At 45.9% G+C, this 20,857-nt stretch overlaps 1 long non-coding RNA gene across 1 annotated transcript; it reads left to right on the top strand.

Moving 5' to 3' along the window:
* Positions 1 to 4: 4 nt before the first annotated feature.
* Positions 5 to 20,152, top strand: LOC130368597 (uncharacterized). Its single transcript, XR_008892517.1, has 4 exons — positions 5 to 65; positions 17,406 to 17,432; positions 19,431 to 19,597; positions 20,019 to 20,152. It is a non-coding gene; the product is annotated as an uncharacterized LOC130368597 (long non-coding RNA).
* The last annotated feature ends 705 nt before the right edge of the window (positions 20,153 to 20,857 follow it).

Raw genomic sequence — 20,857 nt, forward strand, 5'->3', positions numbered from 1 at the left:
ACATGCCAGGGGATGGCAGAGGTAGAAGAGGCTGAAGCTATTCTGTCAGCTCCTTATTCACTGAGGTGGTTTCTCATTCACTGGACTTGGTGTCTTATTCAGTCAGCTCCTTATTCACTGTACTTGGTTTCTTATTCAGTCAGCCTCTTATTCACTGAGGTGGTTTCTTATCCACTGTACTTGGTGTCTTATTCAGTCAGCTCCTTATTCACTGAGGTGGTTTCTCATTCAGTCAGCTCCTTATTCACTGAGGTGGTTTCTCATTCAGTCAGCTCCTTATTCACTGTACTTGGTTTCTCATTCAGTCAGCTCCTTATTCACTGAGGTGGTTTCTTATCCACTGTACTTGGTGTCTTATTCAGTCAGCTCCTTATTCACTGAGGTGGTTTCTCATTCAGTCAGCTCCTTATTCACTGAGGTGGTTTCTTATCCACTGTACTTGGTGTCTTATTCAGTCAGCTCCTTATTCACTGAGGTGGTTTCTCATTCAGTCAGCTCCTTATTCACTGAGGTGGTTTCTTATTCACTGTACTTGGTGTCTTATTCAGTCAGCTCCTTATTCACTGAGGTGGTTTCTCATTCAGTCAGCTCCTTATTCACTGAGGTGGTTTCTCATTCAGTCAGCTCCTTATTCACTGAGGTGGTTTCTTATTCACTGGACTTGGTTTCTTATTCAGTCAGCTCCTTATTCACTGAGGTGGTTTCTTATTCACTGTACTTGGTTTCTCATTCAGTCAGCTCCTTATTCACTGAGGTGGTTTCTTATCCACTGTACTTGGTGTCTTATTCAGTCAGCTCCTTATTCACTGTACTTGGTTTCTTATTCAGTCAGCCTCTTATTCACTGAGGTGGTTTCTTATCCACTGTACTTGGTGTCTTGTTCAGTCAGCTCCTTATTCACTGAGGTGGTTTCTCATTCAGTCAGCTCCTTATTCACTGAGGTGGTTTCTCATTCAGTCAGCTCCTTATTCACTGAGGTGGTTTCTTATTCACTGTACTTGGTTTCTCATTCAGTCAGCTCCTTATTCACTGAGGTGGTTTCTTATCCACTGTACTTGGTGTCTTATTCAGTCAGCTCCTTATTCACTGAGGTGGTTTCTCATTCAGTCAGCTCCTTATTCACTGAGGTGGTTTCTTATCCACTGTACTTGGTGTCTTATTCAGTCAGCTCCTTATTCACTGAGGTGGTTTCTCATTCAGTCAGCTCCTTATTCACTGAGGTGGTTTCTTATTCACTGTACTTGGTGTCTTATTCAGTCAGCTCCTTATTCACTGAGGTGGTTTCTCATTCAGTCAGCTCCTTATTCACTGAGGTGGTTTCTCATTCAGTCAGCTCCTTATTCACTGAGGTGGTTTCTTATTCACTGGACTTGGTTTCTTATTCAGTCAGCTCCTTATTCACTGAGGTGGTTTCTTATTCACTGTACTTGGTTTCTCATTCAGTCAGCTCCTTATTCACTGAGGTGGTTTCTTATCCACTGTACTTGGTGTCTTATTCAGTCAGCTCCTTATTCACTGTACTTGGTTTCTTATTCAGTCAGCCTCTTATTCACTGAGGTGGTTTCTTATCCACTGTACTTGGTGTCTTATTCAGTCAGCTCCTTATTCACTGAGGTGGTTTCTCATTCAGTCAGCTCCTTATTCACTGAGGTGGTTTCTCATTCAGTCAGCTCCTTATTCACTGAGGTGGTTTCTTATTCACTGGACTTGGTTTCTTATTCAGTCAGCTCCTTATTCACTGAGGTGGTTTCTCATTCAGTCAGCTCCTTATTCACTGAGGTGGTTTTTTATTCACTGTACTTGGTTTCTCATTCAGTCAGCTCCTTATTCACTGAGGTGGTTTCTTATCCACTGTACTTGGTGTCTTATTCAGTCAGCTCCTTATTCACTGAGGTGGTTTCTCATTCAGTCAGCTCTGTCACGATTCGGCTTCCAGGTAGTGGATCCTCTGTGTCAGCGAGGGATTGGCGTGGACCGTGCTAGTGGACCGGTTCTAAGAGGCTACTGGTTTTCACCAGAGCCCGCCGCAAAGCGGGATGGTCTTGCTGCGGCAGTAGCAACCAGGTCGTATCCACTAGCAACGGCTCTACCTCGCTGACTGCTGAGAAGGCGTGGGACAGAAGGACTAGGCAGAGGCAAGGTCAGACGTAGCAGAAGGTCGGGGGCAGGCGGCAAGGTTCGTAGTCAGGATGGGTAGCAGAAGTTCAGGTACACAGGCTTTGGACACACTAAACGCTTTCACTGGCACAAGGCAACAAGATCCGGCAAGGAAGGGAAGGGGAAGTGAGGTTATATAGACAGGTGCACAGGTGGGAGCTAATTAAGCTAATTGGGCCAGGCACCAATCATTGGTGCACTGGCCCTTTAAGTCTCAGAGAGCTGGCGCGCGCGCGCCCTAGAGAGCGGAGCCGCGCGCGCCAGCACATGACAGCAGGGAACCGGGACGGGTAAGTGACCTGGGATGCGATTCGCGAGCGGGCGCGTCCCGCTGTGCGAATCGCATCCCCAATGGCCATGACAGTGCAGCGCTCCCGGTCAGCGGGACTGACCGGGGCGCTGCAGGGAGAAAGACGCCGTGAGCGCTCCGGGGAGGAGCGGGGACCCGGAGCGCTAGGCGTAACAGTACCCCCCCCTTAGGTCTCCCCTTCTCTTTGTCCGGTAACTGCCTCCCCTGGGATGAGGACACCGGGAAAGAATGGAGGGTTTCCTCAACGGCAGGCAGTACAGCAGGAGTGGGAATGGGGAGGGAGGGCAGAGGGCGAGGCCTGGCACGGGGCAGTGTGACACCAGGACGGGGGCCATGAGGAGGCACAGAGGTTTGCCTGACGGGACTGGGAGGGGGGGAGAGGCACTTCCTATGGCAGGCAGAGTCCCAGTTCTTTATCTCCCCGGTGGTCCAATCAAGGGTGGGGGAATGAAGCCGGAGCCATGGCAGACCGAGGAGGACCTCAGAGGTACAGTTGGGGAGAATGAAGAACTCAATCCTTTCGTGGTGGGGTCCGATAGACATCAGGAGGGGTTCTGTGCGGTAACGCACGGTGCAGTCCAATCTGGCTCCGTTGACCGCGGAAATGTAGAGCGGTTTGGCGAGACGGGTCACCGGGATGCTGAATTTATTAACAAAGGACTCCAAAATAAAATTCCCGGAGGCACCAGAGTCCAAGCAGGCCACGGCTGAGAGGGAGGAGTTGGCTGTAGGAGAAATCCGCACGGGCACCGTGAGATGTGGAGAAGAAGACTTAGAACCAAGAGATGCCACACCCACGTGAGCTGGGTGCGTGCGTGCGTTTCCCAGGCGTGGAGGACGGATAGGGCAATCCACCAAGAAATGCTCGGTACTGGCACAGTACAGACAGAGATTTTCTTCTCTACGGCAATTCCTCTCTTCCTGGGTCAGGCGAGACCGATCCACTTGCATGGCCTCCTCGGCGGGAGGCCCAGGCATAGACTGCAAAGGATGCTGTGGGAGAGGTGCCCAGAGATCTAAGTCTTTTTCCTGGCGGAGCTCTTGGTGTCGCTCAGAAAAACGCATGTCAATGCGGGTAGCCAAATGGATGAGTTCTTGGAGGTTGGCAGGAATCTCTCGTGCGGCCAGCACATCCTTGATGCGACTGGATAGGCCTTTTTTAAAGGTCGCGCAGAGAGCCTCATTATTCCAGGATAGTTCAGAAGCAAAAGTACGGAATTGTATGGCGTACTCGCCAACGGAAGAATTACCCTGGACCAGGTTCAACAGGGCAGTCTCGGCAGAAGAAGCTCGGGCTGGCTCCTCGAAGACACTCCGGAGTTCAGCGAAGAAGGCCTGGACTGTGGCTGTGGCAGGATCATTGCGGTCCCAGAGCGGTGTGGCCCAAGACAAGGCCTTTCCTGAAAGAAGGCTTACTACGAACGCCACCTTAGACCGTTCTGAAGGAAACAAGTCCGACAACATCTCCATATGCAGGGAACACTGAGACAAAAATCCACGGCAGAGTTTAGAGTCCCCATCAAATTTGTCCGGCAGGGACAAGCGGAGGTTAGGAGCGGCCACTCGCTGCGGAGGAGGTGCAGGAGCTGGCGGAGGAGATGGTTGCTGCTGTAGCAGAGGCAGAAGTTGCTGTAACATGGCGGTCAACTGCGACAGCTGCTGTCCTTGTTGGGCAATCTGCTGCGATTGCTGAGCGACCACCGTGGGAAGATCAGCGAGACTTGGCAGCGGCACCTCAGCGGGATCCATGGCCGGATCTACTGTCACGATTCGGCTTCCAGGTAGTGGATCCTCTGTGTCAGCGAGGGATTGGCGTGGACCGTGCTAGTGGACCGGTTCTAAGAGGCTACTGGTTTTCACCAGAGCCCGCCGCAAAGCGGGATGGTCTTGCTGCGGCAGTAGCAACCAGGTCGTATCCACTAGCAACGGCTCTACCTCGCTGACTGCTGAGAAGGCGTGGGACAGAAGGACTAGGCAGAGGCAAGGTCAGACGTAGCAGAAGGTCGGGGGCAGGCGGCAAGGTTCGTAGTCAGGATGGGTAGCAGAAGTTCAGGTACACAGGCTTTGGACACACTAAACGCTTTCACTGGCACAAGGCAACAAGATCCGGCAAGGAAGGGAAGGGGAAGTGAGGTTATATAGACAGGTGCACAGGTGGGAGCTAATTAAGCTAATTGGGCCAGGCACCAATCATTGGTGCACTGGCCCTTTAAGTCTCAGAGAGCTGGCGCGCGCGCGCCCTAGAGAGCGGAGCCGCGCGCGCCAGCACATGACAGCAGGGAACCGGGACGGGTAAGTGACCTGGGATGCGATTCGCGAGCGGGCGCGTCCCGCTGTGCGAATCGCATCCCCAACGGCCATGACAGTGCAGCGCTCCCGGTCAGCGGGACTGACCGGGGCGCTGCAGGGAGAAAGACGCCGTGAGCGCTCCGGGGAGGAGCGGGGACCCGGAGCGCTAGGCGTAACAAGCTCCTTATTCACTGAGGTGGTTTCTTATCCACTGTACTTGGTGTCTTATTCAGTCAGCTCCTTATTCACTGAGGTGGTTTCTCATTCAGTCAGCTCCTTATTCACTGAGGTGGTTTCTTATTCACTGTACTTGGTGTCTTATTCAGTCAGCTCCTTATTCACTGAGGTGGTTTCTCATTCAGTCAGCTCCTTATTCACTGAGGTGGTTTCTCATTCAGTCAGCTCCTTATTCACTGAGGTGGTTTCTTATTCACTGGACTTGGTTTCTTATTCAGTCAGCTCCTTATTCACTGAGGTGGTTTCTTATTCACTGTACTTGGTTTCTCATTCAGTCAGCTCCTTATTCACTGAGGTGGTTTCTTATCCACTGTACTTGGTGTCTTATTCAGTCAGCTCCTTATTCACTGAGGTGGTTTCTCATTCAGTCAGCTCCTTATTCACTGAGGTGGTTTCTTATCCACTGTACTTGGTGTCTTATTCAGTCAGCTCCTTATTCACTGAGGTGGTTTCTCATTCAGTCAGCTCCTTATTCACTGAGGTGGTTTCTCATTCAGTCAGCTCCTTATTCACTGAGGTGGTTTCTTATTCACTGGACTTGGTTTCTTATTCAGTCAGCTCCTTATTCACTGAGGTGGTTTCTTATTCACTGTACTTGGTTTCTCATTCAGTCAGCTCCTTATTCACTGAGGTGGTTTCTTATCCACTGTACTTGGTGTCTTATTCAGTCAGCTCCTTATTCACTGAGGTGGTTTCTCATTCAGTCAGCTCCTTATTCACTGAGGTGGTTTCTTATCCACTGTACTTGGTGTCTTATTCAGTCAGCTCCTTATTCACTGAGGTGGTTTCTTATCCACTGTACTTGGTGTCTTATTCAGTCAGCTCCTTATTCACTGAGGTGGTTTCTCATTCAGTCAGCTCCTTATTCACTGAGGTGGTTTCTCATTCAGTCAGCTCCTTATTCACTGAGGTGGTTTCTTATTCAGTCAGCTCCTTATTCACTGTACTTGGTGTCTTATTCAGTCAGCTCCTTATTCACTGAGGTGGTTTCTTATTCACTGTACTTGGTGTCTTATTCAGTCAGCTCCTTATTCACTGAGGTGGTTTCTTATTCACTGTACTTGGTTTCTCATTCAGTCAGCTCCTTATTCACTGAGGTGGTTTCTTATTCACTGTACTTGGTGTCTTATTCAGTCAGCTCCTTATTCACTGAGGTGGTTTCTTATTCAGTCAGCTCCTTATTCACTGAGGTGGTTTCTTATTCACTGTACTTGGTGTCTTAGGCTGGGTTCACACCACGTTTTTCAAATACGGTAACCTTATACGGTTTTCCGCAAAAAAACGTATACAACCGTATCCAAAACCGTATGCATAGAGAATGCATTGTAAACCGTATTCCAAATGTTGTGTACGGTTGCATCCGTTTTGCCTCGGATACGGTTTTGCCGATTTTTCAACCGTAGGCAAAAACGCTGTCGACCACGTTTTTGCCTCCGGTTGGAAAACCGTATACGAACCGTATGCGGTTCTTTTAACATTGTTGTCTATGAGAACCGTACACAGAATTTCAGAATACGGTTGCACACGGTTTTTCTAATCCATTTTTGGAGTTGACACATGCGCAGATTGGAATTTCAATAGAACAATAGTAACTTTATTAAATTGCTGGAAAACCAATTCCAACAAAATAGCAAATCCGTTGGCAAAAACTGATGCAAACGGATAGAACCGTACGGGGAAAAACCGTAAACGTTTTAATTTGGAGTCATACGGTTGTATACGGTTGCATAGGGTTTTTGCCATACATTTTTTTAGCGGAAAATCGTATACGGTAACCGTATTTGAAAAACGTGGTGTGAACCCAGCCTTATTCTGTCAGCTCCTTATTCACTGAGGTGGTTTCTCATTCACTGTACTTGGTGTCTTATTCAGTCAGCTCCTTATTCACTGAGATGGTTTCTTATTCACTGGACTTGGTTTCTTATTCAGTCAGCTCCTTATTCACTGAGATGGTTTCTTATTCACTGTACTTGGTTTCTTATTCAGTCAGCTCCTTATTCACTGTACTTGGTGTCTTAGGCTGGGTTCACATCACGTTTTCAATCCGTTTTTCTAAAGAAAACCGTATGGCAAAAAAACGGATGGAACAGTTTGGGAAAAAGTAAACCGTATGCTTTTTTTAAAAGTGCATACAATTCCGTCCGTCCGTTTTTTTGTTTTTTTTTTAAACATGCTGTGTCCAAACTGCTGTGTGGGCATGCTAGGAGTTGTAGTTTTGCAAGATCTAGAGGGCCACAGTTTAGAGATCACTGCACAGTGATCTCCAACCTGTAGCCCTCTAGCTGTTGCAAAACTGCAAATCCCAGCATGCCAAAACAGCTGTCTTGGCATGCTGGGAGTTGTAGTTGCATACCTCCAGCTGTTGCATAACTACATCTCCCAGCATGCCCTTTGGCGATCAGTACATGCTGGGAGTTGTAGTTTTGCAACAGCTGGAGGCACACTGGTTGGAAAATACTGAGTTAGGTAACAGAACCTAACTGAAGGTTTTCCAACCAGTGTGCCTCCAGCTGTTGCAAAAGTACAACTCCCAGCATGCACGGTCTGTCAGTACATGCTGGGAGTTGTAGTTTTGAAACAGCTGGTGGTTTGCCCCCCCCCCCCATGTGAATGTACAGGGTACATTCACACGGGCGAGTCTACAGTGAGTTTTCCGCTTCAAGTTTGAGCTGCAGCAAATGATGACCCCCCTGGGCATTTGCGCGGGGTAACTGCTCATCGATATCAGCAGTCACCCGGTCCCCGCCCAGCGCATGGCAGGGACCAAAATTCCCACGGACGTACGCGTACGTCCTTGGTCTTGAACTACCAGGGAGCTTAGATGTACGTGTAGGTCCATGGTCCTTAAATAGGCACTGTCAGATATAAAAACTTTTGATATGTTGTAAAGCATGCAAAAGCAATGGGTTTTGCAATTGCTTTCATTAGAAAATTTTCAGTATTTCATACTTAAAAAAACAGTCAAAGAACTGCCCCCTCCCCTGCCTTCTGAGATGCATTCAGTATTTTTGTCTACACTGCTTTGTCCTGGACTCCAGAACGTTTTGGAGGGGGGAGGGGCTGTACACACTGCAGAGACTCATGTGAAGAGAAGGGGAGGGGCATTAATACTGCTGCCTGCTCTCACACAGCAGACATCAATGAGGCAGAAACATTGCATTGCAGACGAAAAAGTAAGTGTCCCTGCATGTATGTGTGTGTGGATATATGTGTATGTGTGTATATCAGTGTGTCTAATGTGTATGTGTAAGAATATATGAAGTCAGTATATATGTGTGTGTGTGTGTGTGTGTAATAAAGGGGGACTACAATCATATCCTCCAGCTGTTTCAAAACCAAAACTCCCAGCATGCCTGCACAGCCAAATGATTTGTGGGCATGCTGGGAGCTGTAGTTTTGCAACAGCTGGAGGCACCCTGGTTGGGAAGCACTGGACTGAGGTGAGGGAGGAGGGGGAGTGGTTATCACAGTGAGTACCCGCCCCCCTGCTTCTGGTGGACAAAATTAAGGTATTTCAGAAATAAAGCTAATTCTGAGAGAAATGTAGGTCACAGACAAATAAAAAAAGTACATGTACATGATCAGGATGAGATACTGAGCAACATATAACAGTTTTGTTTTTTTGAGTGATCTGACGGGTACGCTATAAGGGGTTAATTAACATTATATTTTTAGAGTTCGGACATTTACGCCGTGTACGGGACCACATATGTTTATTTTTATTATGTTTATATACTTTTTATATGGAATTTGGGAAAAGGGGGGTGATTTAAACTTTTAATTTGGAAGAGATTAATGGGTGTTTTTTTTTTTTTACTTTTATGGACTTTTAGGAGGAATCATTAGATTCCTCATACAGATCAATGTAGTTCCATAGAATTACATTGATCTGTGTGCTCTGCGCTTGATTGATAAAGCCTGGTTTAGCCAGGCTCTATCAATCATAGAGCCCGGACCAGCCTGGAAGCAGAGGCAAGCCCTCCGGCTACCTCAGAAGTGGATGGCCCGAACCAACCCCCCCAACAATCCACCACACTGGACCACCAGGGAGTGTTCAAAGGTCACTTTAGATGCAGCTGTCAGCTTTGACAGCAGCAATCTAAAGGGTTAATAGACGGACGTGGCGGTCGCCGCAAGTCAGCTATTAACGCCAGCCCCCAGCTACAAGAATCAGCTGGGGGCCGGTCGGTATGGCGCGGGCTCGAGTTGGGAGCCCGCGCCATACACTGTTAACAGCACAAGGACGTGTATACACGTCCTTGGTAGTTGACAAGTTAAATAGATAAATTGTATTTCCTAAGGGTTAAATGCCCTAGTGCGTTGGCTGTGGGAGATCAGTGGCCCTCATAAAATGAGGTGTGGCCTAAATGTGCCAAAATGTTGACCCTAATTTTGCTTTAAAGCCAACTAATAGTTCACTAAAGTTAGTTTAGACATCCTTCATATAAGCCAAATTTATTGGCGTTATAAACAGGCCCAGTTTGACTAAATCTGTGTTATCGATCAATGTCCATCAGGCTGATTGATAAATCTGGTGTATGTGTGTAGTCTAAGTCCAAAACTTGGCTTCTTTGGTGCACTAAGGCCACACCCTTTTTAACCAAACTCTTCTTTTGTTGTACCCAGCAGTGTCTAATAAGTGTGTAAAACACACCATAAATCCTTTCACAGGCAAAGTAGAGGGAAGAAGAGCAGGGATGTAACATATCTTTCAATTCATTTTATGGAGGGGATTTTAGTTATTGTCCATGAATAAAAATATCAATTTAGGGTAGGGTCACACGATGCGGATCTGCAGATGACAACACTGCTGTGCCTGCGTTGTTTGCTCGTAGCAGCAATCTGCCGCTATGAGTGGACACACAGGGACCAGCGAGTCACCGCGCACATGTACAGTGTACTCAGACATCACGGCCACTCTTGGCCAACCTCAGGGAGCAGGGGGAACGACCGCAATGCCTGTGAATTTTACGCTGCAGATCCGTTACGTGTGACCCTACCCTAAAGCAGTTATAAAGGAGGATCCATTTGCTAGAACCCAAAGGGTTAACTTTTTCTGAGCCTTTGTTTAGCCTGGTTGCTTGGCTATGCCCTGGCTAATCTGGCTGTGGCAGCAATCAGGCTGAGTCTGCACCTGTGAGCTCAGCTACTTTAGTCCAGCTTTTTTTCAGTGTCTAGTTGCCAGTGAAAGAAGTTTACTCCCAGTAACCAGAAATATTATTCTCTGTATTTTCGGCTATTGATTCTGGCTCTGCTTTGTAACCCTTCTCTTGCTTAGTGATTTTGTACTTCGTATTTTCTTGTTACCGACCCGGCCTGTCTGACCTTGCTCTTCTGTGTGTTTGTTTAGTTTTAATTTTATTAGCTGTGTGCCTCCAGCTGTTTCCCAACCTTGTCAGTTTTTGTAGTTTATTATTTTGACTCTCTGTCAGTCCCTGCACGTATATAAGTAGGGACCGTCTTCGTTGTTGTGGACCCATTGTTTAGGACAGGTACGCAGGTAGGCAGGGATAGAGGGAGTGGGCAAGATCAGGGCTGCACTCTATCCCTGCCCAATGTGACACTATTCTTACGGGGTGGAGAGGGGGCTGTTATGTTTTCATGTATTCTTCTGATGTGAAAAATATTAACCTATGGCAGTATAAACTGTATTACAATACTTCTGCAAAGACCACAGATATCCTTGTATTAGCCTTAAATAGACATGCACACATTATGCCTCTTACATTTTAATAGTTCACATTTAAAACATGGTAAAGACAATATTCCATAGAGTCAAATGCGAAGATTAAAAGGAGTCAATAGAAATCCTGACACATTAAAAGAACAATTATTGGAAATAAGTCATAGATTACAAGAATAGGGATATCCACAGGAAATTATTAAAGAGTACCTGCCACCAAGTAAAGAGGGATTATGTTCTTCCTTGTCTGTTCCCCTCTTCATCCTGAGTCCCCCACACTTTTCTTTTTTAATTTTGCCCATTCTTTCTTGAGTTATGCCTTTATAAAGTCTGATCACTGCCTGTGAGCTTTTTCTTCTGCAGGGGCTCACTCCCACCTGCATGATTGACAGGCAGGGAGCGAGAGATATGCAGAGCCGTGCTCATCTCCCGCCCCACCAGCACTTCCAGAGTTCGGACTTGTGCCAGTCCGGGACAAGTCTGAGGGCTATGCAGGGCCTGCTGAACGCTACAAAACAGAGACCCCTAGTGGCCACTTTTTCAAAGGTAAAAAACTGATGGAAAGATTGATTTTTTTTAATAAGGATATATGGCAAATAGGCACAACATTACATAAGGAATAACATAGCAAAAGTTTTACTTGATGACAGTTGCTCTTTAATATAGCCCTAGAAAAAACAGAAAAAAGAGAAAGACGATAGCTTTTAAGAAATTAAAATAAAAACTAAAGAAAGAAAAAAACAAGAGATGTGTTTTCATTTGGAAACACATGCATAAATGTTTAGGTAAAAAAGAGTATTATGAATAATTGGTTCTTTTTTTGAACATGACCCAGATCTGCATGAATTTGCAAAAAGAGACCCATCAACATATTCAGGCGTACAAAAACACTATTAATAACGAGAAACGCAATGCTCAGAAGAAAAAAAGATTACTGACTCACCGTATTGTGTCCCAAGGGTAATTTACCATGTAAAAATTGTAGCTATTGTAAATACAATTTAGCAAAACACAATTTTATTTTGAGAGGTGAAAACATTTTTCTTAACCCATTTATCTCCTGTCAGACTGATTATGTCTTGCATGTTCCTGCAGATTTTTTTATGTAGGAAAAACAAAAAAGAATTTGTGCATGCGTACGGGAACATCTCTATTCACTTCAGATCGCAAAGGCGGTACTTGGCTCATTACACATATGAACGAGCACCATAAGGATTTCAAGTTTGCCAGTCTTGAACAAATTTAAAGGGTTCCTCTAGGAGAAGATCATCATACATATCTGCTTCGCTGAGAAGCCTTTTGGATTATGTGACTCCAAGCTCTTTGCCAGATAGGGTTAAATGAAAGAAACAATCTCTCCTCCTTCATCTAAAGTCAAGTGTTTTTAAACACTGTAGCTTTATATTTTAATGTCAATAGGTGTTAGTTTTAACCCCTTAAGGACCAAGACAGCCTGTACGCCCCTTTAAGACCAAGCCTGTTTATTCCAATAGGGGATGTCTGACTTTATTAGAGAATAACTTTGGTAACTTTTTGCCAATCACGATTATTCTGACATTGTCTTTTGTTACAAGTTGTACTTCATGTACATAGTAAAAATTAGTTGATATCATTTGTAGTTTTTTTTTGTTTACAATGCAAAAAATCATGAAATAATTTGAACCCTTAAAAGACACAGGCCCTACAGGTACGCCCTGACGTCCTGGTACTTAAGGACTCAGGACGTACATGTATGCCCTGGATGTTTCTGTTCATCACCAGTAATCAGGCAGAGAACGGAACAGGATGCCTGCTGAAAACATTCAGCAGGCACCCTGAGCAAACCACTGGGCGGTCTTGAGATCAGATCGGCGATTTGCGGCGATTCCGGGTCAATCGGGTCCCCAGTGACCTGGAAAAAAAGGCAATAGGTGCCGTCCAAGACTGCACCTATCACCCTTTACCAGCAGGAGTGAGGTGGCACTGCTGGTAAAGGGACTCCTGCTGGGGGTGTCACTAACAGCACCCACACCGCCCCTATTCCGGAAAGCAAGAGTGGGTGCTGGGAGTGGACACTGGCACCTGGGGCGGGTTCGGGGACACAGGACAAGCAGTGGTGGCAGGCAGGAGGATCCAGGAGCAGCAGCAGGAGGTAAGACTGTGCCTCCTGCTGTTGCTTAGCAACAACTCCCAGCATGCACAAAAGGGCCCAACTACAACTCCCAGCATGCACGGACAGCCAAAGGGCATGCTGGGAGTTGTAATAGTGTGCCTCCAGCTGTTGCATAACTACAAGTCCCAGCATGCCCTTTGGCTGTCATTGTATGCTGAGAGCTGTAGTTCTGCAACAGCTGAAGGCACACTGAGAGTTTGTTACCCAACTCAGTTTTTCGCAACCAGTGTGCCTCCACTGTTGCATAACTACAACTCCCAGCATGAACGGACAGCCGTGTTGCAAAACTACAACAAAATGCTCACTGCACCCATAGTTACATTCCGTGAGGGGTGTAGTTTCCGAAAAAGTGTTACATGTGTGTGTGTGGAGGGGGGGCTTTGTAAATGCACATGGCCCCCGAATTCCATTCCAACCAAATTCTCTCTCCAAAAGCTCAATGGCGCTCCTTCTCTTCTGAGCCCTATAGTGCGCCCGCAGATCACTATGCATCCACATATGGGGTATTTCCATACTCAAGAAGTAGGGTTACACAATTTGGGGGGCATTTTCTCCTACTACCTCTTGTAAAAATTGTAAATTTGGAGAGAAAAACGCATTTTAGTAAATAAAATAAAAAAACTATTTCATTTACACATCCAACTTTAAAGTTGTAAAGACGAAAAGTTGTCAAACACCTGTGAGGTGTTAAGGCTCACTGTTCCCCTTTTTACGTGCCTTGAGGGGTGTAGTTTCCAAAATAGTATGCCATGTGTTTAATTTTTAATTTTTTTGCTGTTCTGGCACCATAGGGGCTTCTTAAATGCGACATGCCCCTCAAAAAACCATTTCAGCAAAATTCACTCTCCAAATCTCATTGTCGCTCCTTTACTTCTGAGCCTTGTAGTGCACCCACAAAGCACTTTACACATATGAGGTATTAGAGAGAAATTGGTTTACACATTTTGGGGGGCTTTTTCTTCTTTTACCCTTTGTAAAAAGTAAAAAACTGGGTCTACAAGAACATGCGAGTGTAAAAAATTAAGATTTTGAATTTTCTCCTTCAATTTGCTGCTATTCCTGCTATAACAAACTGCTGCTATTCCTGCTATAACAAACTTTCTGAATGTCATATTGAATACTTTGAGGGGTGCAGTTTTTATAATGGGGTCATTTATGGAGTATTTCTAATATGAAGGCCCATCAAATCCACTTCAAACTGAACTGGTCCCTGAAAAATTCCGATTTTGAAAATTTTGTGAAAAATTTGAAAGTTGCTGCCAATATAAAGTAGACATATTGTATATGTGAATTATTTGTTAGGTCTATTTTCCTTACAAGCAGAGAGCTTCAAAGTTCGAAAATTTTTAAAATTTTTCAAGAAATGATGCAAGTATCAATGAAAATGTACCACTATGTTAAAGTAGAATATATTATGAAAAAACTATCTCGGAATCAAATTCATAAGTAAAAGCATCCCAGAGTTATTAATGCTTAACCCCTTAACAATGCAGGATGTAAATGTATGACCTGGTGCGGTGGTACTTAACGTCTTGTACATGACCGTGAGCACCCCACCCTGCTGCTATCAGCAGCCAGGGACCTGCCAGTAATGGCAGACATGAGCGATCGCGCTTATTTCTGCCACTAACGCGCTTATTTCTGCCATTAATCAATACAGATCACGGCATCTGCGGCAGTGTGGTCAGAAAAATGGATGATCAGATGGGCCGCAACGCTGTCGTGGGGATCCGATCATCCATAATGGCAAACGAAGGTCCCCTCACTTGCCTCCGGCTGTCTCCTGGGGTCTTCTGCTCTGGTCTGAGATTGAGCAGACCAGAGCAGAAGATCTCCGATAACACTGATCAGTGCTATTCCCAATTCATAGCATTGAACAGTATTAGCAATCAAGTAATTGCAGTCAAGTACCGTATTTTTCGCCAAATAAGACGCTCCGGCATATAAGACACACCCAATTTTAAAGGAGGAAAATCTAGAAAAAAAAAGATTCTGAACCAAATACTGTAGTAAAATATTTTATATCAGTTTAGTTCCCCCACAATAGTTGGCAGTATAGTTCCCCCACAATGGTAGGCAGCTCCCCCCCCCAAAATGGTTGGCAGTATAGTTCCCCCACAATGGTAGGCAGCTCCCCCCCCCCCACAATGGTTGGCAGTATAGTTCCCCCACAATGGTAGGCAGCTCTTCCCCCCCCCACAATGGTTGGCAGTATAGTTCCCCCACAATGGTAGGCAGTATAGTTCCCCCACAATGGTAGGCAGCTCCCCCCCACAATGGTTGGCAGTATAGTTCCCCCACAATAGTTGGCAGTATAGTTCCCCCACAATGGTAGGCAGCTCCCCCCCACAATAGTTGGCAGTATAGTTCCCCCACAATGGTAGGCAGCTCCCCCCCCCACAATAGTTGGCAGTATAGTTCCCCCACAATGGTAGGCAGCTCCCCCCCCCCACACAATGGTTGGCAGTATAGTTCCCCCACAATGGTAGGCAGCTTCCCCTCCCCCCACAATAGTTTGCAGTATAGTTCCCCCACAATGGTAGGCTGCTCCCCCCCCCCCCACAATAGTTTGCAGTATAGTTCCCCCACAATGGTAGGCAGCTCCCCCCCACAATAGTTGTCAGTATAGTTCCCCCACAATGGTAGGCAGCTCCCCCCACAGACATACAGCTTCCAGCCATATACAGTGTACGGCTGAAGGCTGTATGCTGCCCCCACAGTGTTCCGGTCACCGCTCCTCTGGCCCGGTGTCACAATCTACTGCTATGGCCTATGGACCATAGCAGTAGGTGCCGGGACCAGAGGAGCGGTGACCGGAACACTGAAGATTACGCGCTGCCGGTCACTCACCAGGCCCCGGCCAGCGCGCGTCTTCCTCCGGTCCTCCTGCCCCTCTATGGTTGTACGCACGGGACGTCACTGACGCCCCGTGCGTACAACCATAGAGAGGCGGAGGATCGCAGGAAGACCGCAGGAGGACCGGAGGAGGACTCGCATCGGCCGGGGAATGGTTAGTGACCCGCGGACACAGGGATGTCCGGCATAGGAAAACCTATGATTATCTGCCCGGGCCGGCTCCTGTGTGCGGCTGCAGGCGGGGGCCGGCCAGAGCAGGTAAAAACTAATTCATGTATACTAAAAACCAGGGTGCCTCCAGCTGTTGTGAAACTACAACTACCAGCATGCCCGGACAGCCTTTGCCGGTCCGGGCATGCTGGGAGTTGTAGTTTTACAACAGCTGGAAGCACCCTGGTTTTTAGTATACAGTTATTAGTAATTCACCTGCCCGGCGCCCGGAACTGTATGTTCCAGGCGTAGGGCAATAAACATAGCCGGTGTGAGGTGAAAAATTCACCGGCGGTCATGAGGCTACTGCGAGCGGGGAGCGGGTAGTCAGTGCTGTACCGCACCGCCGCACCCTCTGTACTTACCGCTGACTTCCCGCTCTCGCCCGCTGCAGCCTCGGGCGTATATTCGCCGTATAAGACGCACCAACTCCCCCCCCCCCATTTTGGGGAAGAAAAAGTGCGTCTTCTACAGCGAAAAATACGGTAATTACTTATCAATTCACTGACTGGTCAGACTAAGCACAAGTCCCTACGCATTTAAAGCCCCCAGCTCTTCAGGGGACAATGAGGGGCTGCATGGTAAAGAGAGGACAATTCCATGATGGCTGATGTGGAGCAGAGTAGATAAAGACAATTTTTGATGTGCTATGCAAGGTTTACAGAAACAGAACATATGAACCCCTCCCCCCATATGACCCCATTTAAAAAACGAGACCCCTCCAGGTATTCGCTAGGGGGTACAGTGAGTATTTTAACATCATAGATTTGTTAAAGTGTTAAAAATTCGAAATTATAATTTTTTTCCACAAATGCACCATTTGTGGGACATATTTTTTGTATATTGCTTCTGATATTGGAAGAAATACACCCTATATTTTATTGAGCTGCTCGGCCCGTGTTTGGAAATACCCCCGCTTAGGCCATATTTGGTTACTTGGCCGCGTGGTAGGACCCAGAAAGAGTGCCATTTGGCTTTCAGTGCATCATTTTAGGTAAAATGCCTGCAAATGGTTTTAGCTGCCAGAACCTTACAGAACCCCCACAAGTAACCCCATTTTGGAAACTGCACCCCCTAAAATATTTATCATGACCAAAAGTGAGTACTTTCAGTGCTTTTTGTGTGGCTGGAATAAATACAAAGTTAGTGAAAAAAATTGAAATTTGTTTTTTTTCACACATGCATCATTTGTGGAACATATTTTTTGGACTTTGTGTATGAAAAGGAGGAAATGCGTAATATTTTATTACGATGTTCATCCTGTGTTCCGCAATACCACTGAATGGGCCATATTTGGTTGCATGGCCACATGGTGGGACTCAAAAGGAGAGGAGCACCTTTTGGCTTTCTTGCAAAGCATTCTAGCTGTAAGAACAATACTGCATCCCCAGAAGTGACCCCATTTTTTAAACTAAACCCCCAAAATTGAGTACATTGAGGCCTTATTGTGTGGCTTGAATTATTTCAAAGTCAGTGGAAAAAAAATAGAAAGTCGTTTTTTTTTTTTACAGATTCTTTATTTGTGGGACATCATTTTGGTAAGTCGCTTCTGAAATGGCGGAAATGCGCCCCATATTTTACCACGCAGTTTGTCCCGTGCTGGTCAGTACCCCCACTTAGGCCATTTTTGGTTACGTGGCCGCCTGGTAGGACCAAGAAGGAGAGGAGCCCCCTTTGGCTTTCAGGGCATCATTATATGAATTATAGACCCTACTCCATGCCGTCAAAGGATCGGAGCTGTCAGAACAATACCGCACCCCTTCAAGTGACCCCATGTGGACCGCAAGATTCTGGTCTTAAAGAAATATGTATTGGCTGGACCAGGGACCGCTCTGATTGGTCCTTGATCGGCCAGCAGTGACATGCAACTGTCTGTGACAGTTGAAGTTCCTAATGGTTATATCCGTCAAGTTATGGGAATAAGCACCCACTCATGACAAATATGTTCATCACTGGGCGTTTAAAAAACAAACTGGTTTATTTTGTTGGAGGAGGGGGGGGGATAATCCCCATTTAGGGTGCGTTCCCACACGGCGTATTTTGCTGCGTATTTGGTGCTGCGTATTTTCCTACCCATTGACTTCAACAGGGAAAATAAAATACGCAGCAGCAAATACGCCGTGTGGGAACGTACCCTCATACTGCATTTCTGCAGTATGTTAGAGGTGTTGGTTAGAGTAAAAAAAAAGGCATGCCAATATATACTGTATCAGTCTCATTCGGCAATAAATGGGGCATCACTTTTTTGACATACTGCTGAAACACAGTATTAATGGGGCCTTCGTAAAAACATATTTGATAAGGGTAGGGTCACATAGAGCACATCTGCAGTGTATTTCACACCACGGATGTCCCGCAGGCAGTCACAATAGTTAGCTCACTGCTGCGGCTGGATAGCTCAGTGTATCCGTTCATGATTGCGGGTGGGAAATCTGCCGCTATGAGTGAACACACACAGCTACCCAGCCACAGCAGTGAGCTAACTATTGTGACTGCTAGAGATGAGCGAAGTTACAGTGATTCGATTCGTTACGAACCTTGCGGCTCGGCAGTTGCTGACTTTAGCCTGCATAAATTAGTTCAACTTTACAGTGCTAGGAGAGAGTCTCCAGCCCACCGGAGCACCTGAAAGCTGAACTAATTTATGCAGGCTAAAGTCATCAACTGCCGAGCTGCGAAGTTCGTGACGAATCAAATCACTGTAACTTTGCTCATCTCTAGTGACTGCTGGCGCGGCATCCGAAGCATGTAATATGCTGCGGATGTGCGCCGTGTGATCCTACACATTATGCATTTTTATTTTTTATTGTATTTATTTAATAAATGTATTTTTATTAAACTTTTTTACACTTTTTTTTTTGTTTTTACACTTACATTTATTTATTTATTACACTTTTTTTTTATGCTTTGGAATACTAAGTATTCCTAAACATTGCAGTTATATGCTGCAGTTACCGGGGCAGACCTGGAGGTCTTTGTCAGACCCCCGGCTGCCCAGGTAAGCAGCAGCACCCTGCGAACGTTGCGAGGTGCTGCTGAATAGAGACAGAGGGAGGCCCCTTCCTCTGTCAATCTCCATACAGCTCGCAGTCGCTTCTGACCGTGGCTGTAAGGGACCGAAGTTTACTTCGTTCCCAGCAGTGCGGCAGGCCCCCGCATGCCGGAGATCACACACACCACCCAGTGATCGCGTTGCGGGGTGCTGCAGGGGAGACAGAGGGAGCCCCCTCCCTCTGTCAAACCACTAACAGACCGCGGTTGGAAGCGGAAAGGGTAAAACTGCCGGGACCGAAGTTCACTTCGGTCCTGGCAGTGCGGCAGGGTCCTGCTGTGTGTTACAGCTGAGTCCATGCCGCAATCTCATGGGTACACTGTGCAGTACCCATGAAAACCATGGACATGTATACTCGTCCAGGTGCGGGAACGTGCATCACCCCTGGACGTGTATACACGTCCATGGTCGTTAAGGTGTTAATCACTTTTGTTATTGTTGGTACTAACCACTCACATGTATATAAGCATTGCTAACACTACAGGTGGACGTACTACTAACTGGAAGAAGCATCTATGATGTGAAAATAGTCCTCTTTCAGCTGTATGCCCCCTGCACAGCCGCGTTTCTCGCTCGCTGCCATCCCGAAGTTTCCCTCTGTCTTGCATGAAGAAAAAATAAATAAAGAAGCATCTGTTGAAGACACATTGGGTGAGTGCAGCTCTGTTCTTTCTTTGTACTGTATATCCTTCGTTGGACTGTATTTCTTTGGTTGCTGGAACCACCAACAAGAGTTATTTTGCTGTACAGTCTTGTGTGCGCCCCCCTGTAGTGCCTGATTGCCATTTTACCTTTATACTTGAGTATTTCATGCAGATAGTCAATTGTTCATTATATAACAAAACATACAAAAAGAAAAAAACTATTTAATGCATGTTTAACCTAACTTCCTCTATTGTCAGTGTATACAAACCTTATTACCATGATGCTTAATTATATCCTATGACATCATGACTGAAGGTGATATTATCCACTGCTGACCAGATTCTGATGAGGGTGTAAGCACGCACTTTCACCAACTCCATTTTTTTGTGTATTTTCAATAATGTTTGTAATTTTTTTACATTTTCAGGTGATTTTTTTTGTGAGAGAAGCAGTGTTGGAGTGAGAGAGCGGAGAAGAGGATGATTCAGAGCTTGACATGGATACGGACCAAATCCAGCAGATTTTTATTTTTTTTACAAACTATGCGATTGAGAATTTACAATAAAGAATTAGGCTATGTGGTATTTGTTCCATTAATGGCTGAAGTAGTGAGTGCACAGCCTTTTGCTACAGCAAATTTGTAAAACAGCCATTTTTGGATGAAAACAGCAGAAAAACAAGTGAAAAACATTCCAAAACAAGATTTTTTGCCCTTAAAAGGCAGGAGAAAAAAAGGTCTTGCATTTAATTCTGGTAAAAGTATAATGGAAAGATTTGTACATTTCTTTTGTATTGGACCCACAAGAACTGACAAATAATGTGGCCCAGATTTATCAATTTGTCTGCCCACAGCGACCAATCACAGCTGGTTACCGGTTACCATGGGCAAAACCTGAGTTGATGTCTCTTCTCGATAAGAGCTTCAGTACACCCACAGATGTATTCACTCATGTGAACAGCACCTACAAAAATTATCCAGACAGTGCCCCCTATAAGTAGGTACAGATGAACCATAACGAGAGCCAGACACCTTTATACTACCATAAGGCCCTGCAAATTATACTGTACTTATACAGTGCTCAAAAAAATAAAGAGAACACAAACAACACAATGTAACTTCAAGTCAATCACACTTCTGTGAAATTACACTGTCCACTCAGGAAGCAACACTGACATGCTGTTGTGCAAATGGACCAGACAACAGGTGGAAATTATAGGCAATTAGCAAGACAACCCCAATAAAGGAGTGGTTCTGCAGGTGGTGAC

This window comes from Hyla sarda, chromosome 4 (genome assembly GCF_029499605.1).
Source record: "Hyla sarda isolate aHylSar1 chromosome 4, aHylSar1.hap1, whole genome shotgun sequence".
In the NCBI taxonomy this organism is placed as follows: Eukaryota; Metazoa; Chordata; class Amphibia; order Anura; family Hylidae; genus Hyla; species Hyla sarda.